The sequence below is a fragment of the Dermacentor silvarum genome, chromosome 9 (assembly GCF_013339745.2).
Source record: "Dermacentor silvarum isolate Dsil-2018 chromosome 9, BIME_Dsil_1.4, whole genome shotgun sequence".
Lineage (NCBI taxonomy): Eukaryota > Metazoa > Arthropoda > Arachnida > Ixodida > Ixodidae > Dermacentor > Dermacentor silvarum.
Window position 1 is genome coordinate 109,512,877 of NC_051162.1, and position 6,286 is coordinate 109,519,162.

Consider the following 6,286-nt stretch of genomic DNA (forward strand, 5'->3'; position numbering starts at 1 on the left):
GGACACTATTCGTTCAACAATTAGTTAAACATTATCTGACGCGCCTTTGCGATTCCAAACAGTGAAAATTTTATGCCGACCTGGGCCAACTGATTGCCATAACAATACATATATATCATGGGGCGTTCAATATTCTCAACATGTAGCATCAATTTTGCACGAGTGCATTTAGTAAGGACACAGAAATAGCGCCGCCAGCATTACTTCTAAACGCGCGGAACGAGCGAGTTGTATCCCCGTTTTCTGCGAGCAATTGAGCATTGATGAGTACGAAGCTTTAAATTTCAATTGTCTTTCATAGCCGTCCACCAAAGCCGTATTGTACAGCAATAAAAACTAAAGCAAGAAAGTAAATAATTGACGCTTCTGACAATGGTTGCAAATTGTGCACCGTACCTGGTTCTGAAAGTAATAGCACTTGCGAAAGTGAAATTGCTAATGATTTCAATACAGCAAAAATCTTCAAGGCCTTTCGGCAACACTTCCCTCTTAAATGAGTGAGGTTTTGTCATGTAGTTCTAATCACAGGTGCGCCTCAGAGGAGGCGTGTTATAGAAATCGTCCGAGAGCATCTGCAGTAGCCGAGCGACGTTTCCAGTTTCAGCCGCAGGAGACAGGCTTTCTCAATCCTGTTGCAACTAATTCAGCTAGTCTAGACATAGATGAATAAGCAGTTGCTTCTCCACTTACTCGGACAGAGACTAGGAGCGACATTTGTGCATTCAAAAATTGTTTCGCGTCGGCAGCTTGTTTCTATTCCGTTCACACCTTGTCCCGTGGAAGTGTTCATGGCTTCTTTGTTTCTGCTGGACAACACAATTTCGTGTTTTTAGAGGGCTAAGCATAACTGATGTTGCCTTGTTCAGGTAGCGTATTCTGCTATTTTCGTGAAAAAGACGTGGAATCGTGGACGCACCTTGAACGACTATATAGTGTATCCGTTAGAGCGAATTTTGAAGCCGCAACACCTGTTGCGTCGATCGGGCTCTTTTAAGTCCGCTTTCGATGTCGACAGATCAACGCTGCAAAAAAAAAAGCATTTTGTGCAAGGATTGTAATTTGAATGTACAAGAAAACCTAATTCTGCTACGAGGAAACTCAAACACAAACCCCTTTTCCAGAATTTCTACCAGACCTACAGCCGCGCGTTGCGATGCGAACGGGTCTCGATGGCGCTATCGCGTTCTACTCTTAAGGTGGCGGTCCTAGGGAGCCTACATGCAAGCGCTGTTTTAACAGCGCTTGCATGTAGGCTCCCTAGGCGGTCCCACTCCGGCGGCACGAGCCCCCGTTTTCAGTACTTTTGGAGCAACCGTGGCGGCTCTTCTACTGAAGATATAAAATTGTCGTATATACCATAAAGAAGCCTAATTCTTGTAGATCCCACCTATATATAATATAAAGAAATTCATTAATGTGATTTAGAAATAAATGTTCAAGAACAAGCATGAGATACATGGTTTTCGTGAACTGTGTCTCAGTTGTGACCATATTTAGAAGAAACTACCGCATTTACTGCATTGCGGCTTGCTCTGTAGCTTTAGGACATATTTATCTATTTCCTAGACGCAGCAAAATAATGTTTAATTTTTACTTTTTGGATAATTTGCTTTTGAATATTGCCAAAACATCGCAATTTCTGTTGTAAACAGCACGGCAACTACATGCTCAAGGAAGCTAAATTTTGGATAAATTAGAGTTTATGGAATTTCCATTTAGGACGCAAAATTTCATTCATCTACCTTTATTAGTTTTAAACCACAGCTTCGTAGCTTTAATACCTTCCCGCTAAAATGGGCAAAAGTAGAACCAGAATTCTAAGTATTGCTTAATTTCGGTCACATTATTAGGAAAACTAATGAAGGTACATGAATGAAATTTTGCGTCCTAAATAGAAATTCCTTGAATTCTCATTTTCCAATATTTAGCTTTCTTGAGTGTGTAGTTTCCGGGCTGTTTACAACAAAAGTCGCGATATTTTGGCAATATTCAAAAGCAAATTACCCAAAAAATAAAAATTCAACATTATTTTACTGCGTCTAGGAAATAGATAAATATGTTATAAAGCTACAGAGCAAGCCGAAATGCAGTAAATGCGGTAGTTTCTTTTAAATATGGGCACAACTGAGACACAGTTCGCAAAAACCATCTATCATGCTTGTTCTTGAACATTTATTTCTAAATTACATCAATCAATTTCTTTATATTATATATAGTTGGAATCTACAAAAATTAAAATTTTTTTATGGCATATACGACAACTTTATATCCTAAGTAGAAGAGCCGCCACGGTTGCTCCAAAAGTACTGAAAACGGGGGGCTCGTGTCACCGGAGTAGGACCGGCCATCTTAAAGGCGAAGCTTAAGTAAGCGTCCTGCAATTTTTTGTGCACTTGTTTTCATGCCCATTCAGTTATGTCTACAGTAAATAAGTACCAGTAATTTCCCCTATGCTGTCCTTGGTGTCACTGTTTGTTGGCTTCTTGTGATGAGAATATATATATATATATATATATATATATATATATATATATATATATATACACAATTATAGGTTCATTAGGATGTCAGTTCTGTTCAGATGGCAAATGGTACACTTTAAACGGTGAACAAAATGAATGGTTGTACAAGCCAGGATCACGTCCTGAAAGTTCATTTTTCTCTTTTCAGAGCGCCCTGACATGCCGCCGTACGTCCTCAAACGCAACTTACTGCTGTGTTCCATGGGAAGTCTTTACAAAGCTGGAGAACTCCTGGGTGGCGCGTCTATGTGTAATTTCCTATTTTACGACTCGTTCTACAAAAACGGCAAAAGCAACTTTGTTGATGGTACATCGAATGCAGGAGACTTCTTCAGCAAAGCCACCTTCTCTCCTCTTCCTCCGTATGGTACCGTATATGGAACCTCTTTTTCTACCGAGTAAGTGCGTGTACACATTCGAAAGCGCGACGATTTGATAAGTGTTGCCTAATAAAAAGCACCACAGTTTATTGTTCACCTAAAACTATGCGGACTACACGGCCGCCCCTCCATTTGCGACACTGACAAAATCGACATGAAATAGAACTGACACAATAGTCGCCACTACAACAGCAGTAGTGACAAAATTTATTGCATGAAGCTATTACACTTTTAAGCAATCGATAAATTAGTCGACATTATGTGGAGCTGCGACACAGAGGTATCAATATTTATTAGAGGTAGCCATATTTGCAATTCCTTGCTATACTAACGCAGGGATGTCTTCTACTACAGGCGAGCATTTTTGGGGGGCGGCTTCTGCCACCACGGTGGCATTGGTTGGTTTTCATGATAAGAACATTTTGCATGTGTTCTTTTTTTTTCAGTAACGGCGACCTCTTCCGCGACTACACTACGAAGGATTTCAAGTTTGAACTAAACGTTTTGTACGGTAATGGAAACTTATTTTATGGAATGATGGATATGCGTGGTGAACAAACGTCAAACGCCGACTTCAAGCGCGTGCTTACAGTGTTGAAGGTACCTGTTGCATGCTCGAATTTATTGGTGGAGTTCAAATGGGCCGACGTTCATTGAGGGATACTTATGTGATACAGGGTATTTTTTTAGACCCTAGAGAAGTTTGGTTCAAAAATATAACATTGGCGAACGTGGCGTTCTTGCAAAGGTGTTCCCCGACGAGGCAGGCATACATTGCTGCCTATAACATGAGCTTCAGAACAATAATTGGGATACATTTATTTACTGCCTTTTTAGGCAGTTTGAGTTTAACGTTAGCGTAATAGCGGGGTTAAAGGAAATAGCGTTACCGTTCCGCAAACGAACTTTGCAGAAATAGAGTCTTAGTATAGCCGGATAGAGTAGTTTATGTGCGAGACGCTTTTTCCATTACGCTTTGAATTTCGCATATGTAGGGCACCTAATTAATTCAATGTGTGTGTGCGTCCAAACACTGCAAAGGCAGCGCAATGAAAGCCAGGAATGCGTTCTATTCTATTGCGATAGCAATTATATGGACACTTCAACCGGATTTCTGCCGTCGGCATCGCCGTCGCCGTCGCCGTGAGGTTCCCTATAGCTTCGCCGCGCGCCGTAAGTGGAAGCGTGCGGGGACGCGCGCTAACAGAGCGAACGCAGTACTCTGCCAAGCGCTCGTCGCTCGCTCGCAGTCGCTACCATACCTTTATGCGCTCAGCCGCTCAAAGCGATCCGCACGTATCTTCGCATCTCAGCGTTTTGACAGTCGCGGCATCATTCAGCCGCTTGTTTGTGCGTCGCGCCAGTTAGTAATAGTCGGGCCATTTTCCAACGCACGCTTCCGAGTGCTACAGGTGTACCGCGCTGCCCACGGAAAGCGCTTCTCATAGGCGCCTGTGGTCATCGACTCTTTTCATGTCGGTCTACTTACGCCGCGCAGCACACCTGCTTACTCTCATGGACCAAAGCCGCTCACCTTACTTCGTATGACAATAGGCCCTTAGGGCGAAACTGTGACATTTTTTTACTTCCATGTATCAGCAACGAAACAGACAATGCAAAACCATAGCGAAATGAGGCCAAATGCATCTTCTTCGACTTTACCGATAGGTGGCGCTCGCATCTCGGAGAAAATAGGGAGCTTACATGCAAAACAGCGTTGCATGTAGGCTCTCTAGGAGAAAATTTCTCTCGTTAGGCTTAGACGCGTTCGAAACGAGAAACGCTCTCGAAATTTCCTCAAGGTTATCCAAAATACTCTGACGTCGAATTAGCCTGAGACTAAGCGAAAGCCGTTTGCACAGTGATTTGCTATGAATGAAGTGAATTCTACAAAAACGCGAAATTCAGTTCGGAAGCGGGCGGCCGTGACCGCCGCAAGGTTGTACGTAAACTACGTAAAGCACTCAAGCACGGTAACGTTAAATCCGAGAAATAGTGTGCGTACGGTAAACGGTATGGGTCGTTTAGCGTTCTGCGCACGCGCATTTCGATCCCGCTATTCCGCTAAGCCCGCTATTACGGCAAACACGCTAAAGCTGTCTTTTTAACAGCAGAGCTGTTTAAGCGGGCCGTAATGCGTGCCGCCTTCCACTGCGTTGCCCAGCAACCACCTCGCGGAGCGTCGCGCGCTATGCTCGGGAGAGAGAAAGAGAAAATGAGAGCGAGAGCGAGAAACAAATTGTAGCAGCACTAACGAGGCAACGCGCAGAGGTGCTGCCGACGCCATCCGCGTTTCTTCGTTTGCCCGCAGTAGCGCCGAACGCTCGCGGCGTCCGTGACTGCAGCAGGCGCCTGTGGCGCGGCGGCTCGGCCGAGCTCCCACCGAGCTGCCCGCTACTACACATGCGCCGTCACGTCATCCCGGCTTGTTCGCTGCGCGCTGCCCGTACAATGTGCATAGCTTTCGCCCCACATCCCCTACTTGTACTCGGACTGCAAGTGCTTCGCGAGGCGTTCCGCGATGCCACAGACCACGAGGATATGCTTATACACTTAGAATAACTTAGCATCACTCGGCATTACTTCGTATAACTTAGTATCGTTTCCTATAGCCAGGAACAGCTAGGAACCGATCAGCTCCGCTGTGTCTTAAGCCTTGCGTCACTAGTGTAAGCTACCCCGAATTTTTTTCTATAGTGGCTTGGTGGTCATTGTTTAGATCTACTCGATCCGCGCCCGCCCGCCCAGGCGTCTGTATATTAAAGACCATCTGCGGGGGGGGGGGGGGGGGGGGGGGCAGAGTCGTCTCTGCGCTGTGTTTTTGCGGCTTAGTTCACGCTGATGCGAGCGGCATCACGAAGCTTAGGTCAATTTTCTCGCTGGTGCTGCCACGATTACTTACTACAGCGTTTTGAGAGTGAATTTCCGGTTATCGTGCAATATGCGTTCATCTTTGCTTGTACGCGTGTGACACCATAGATGTTGTTAAGTTAGCCTGATTATGTTTACAAGTGTACACGGCCGATAAAACAGCTATCCTTATTTCGTATAGCTGTCGACTAATTTGCTATCGGGATCGATGCTCCGCCTTTCGGGTGAAACTGCGAATTTTAATACTCTGGGAATCGCAACTAATGCAACATTTTGAATTTGCCATTTAAGCGCTGCCGCCAAAGCATTATTAAAACGTAATGAATAAATTTTGTGTGATTTATTTTTCAAACCTCACGCTATAGCCTCAAGTATGTCGGCTCCGCCTACGAACATCTTTGCGAAAACGGCCCGTTCGCGGCGCGTATAGCTTTTATTTTTTATATACAGTTCATACCGACTAAATAAAGCAGTATGTGTAACACGAAACACGCTATTCAAAAGCGAGCCTCT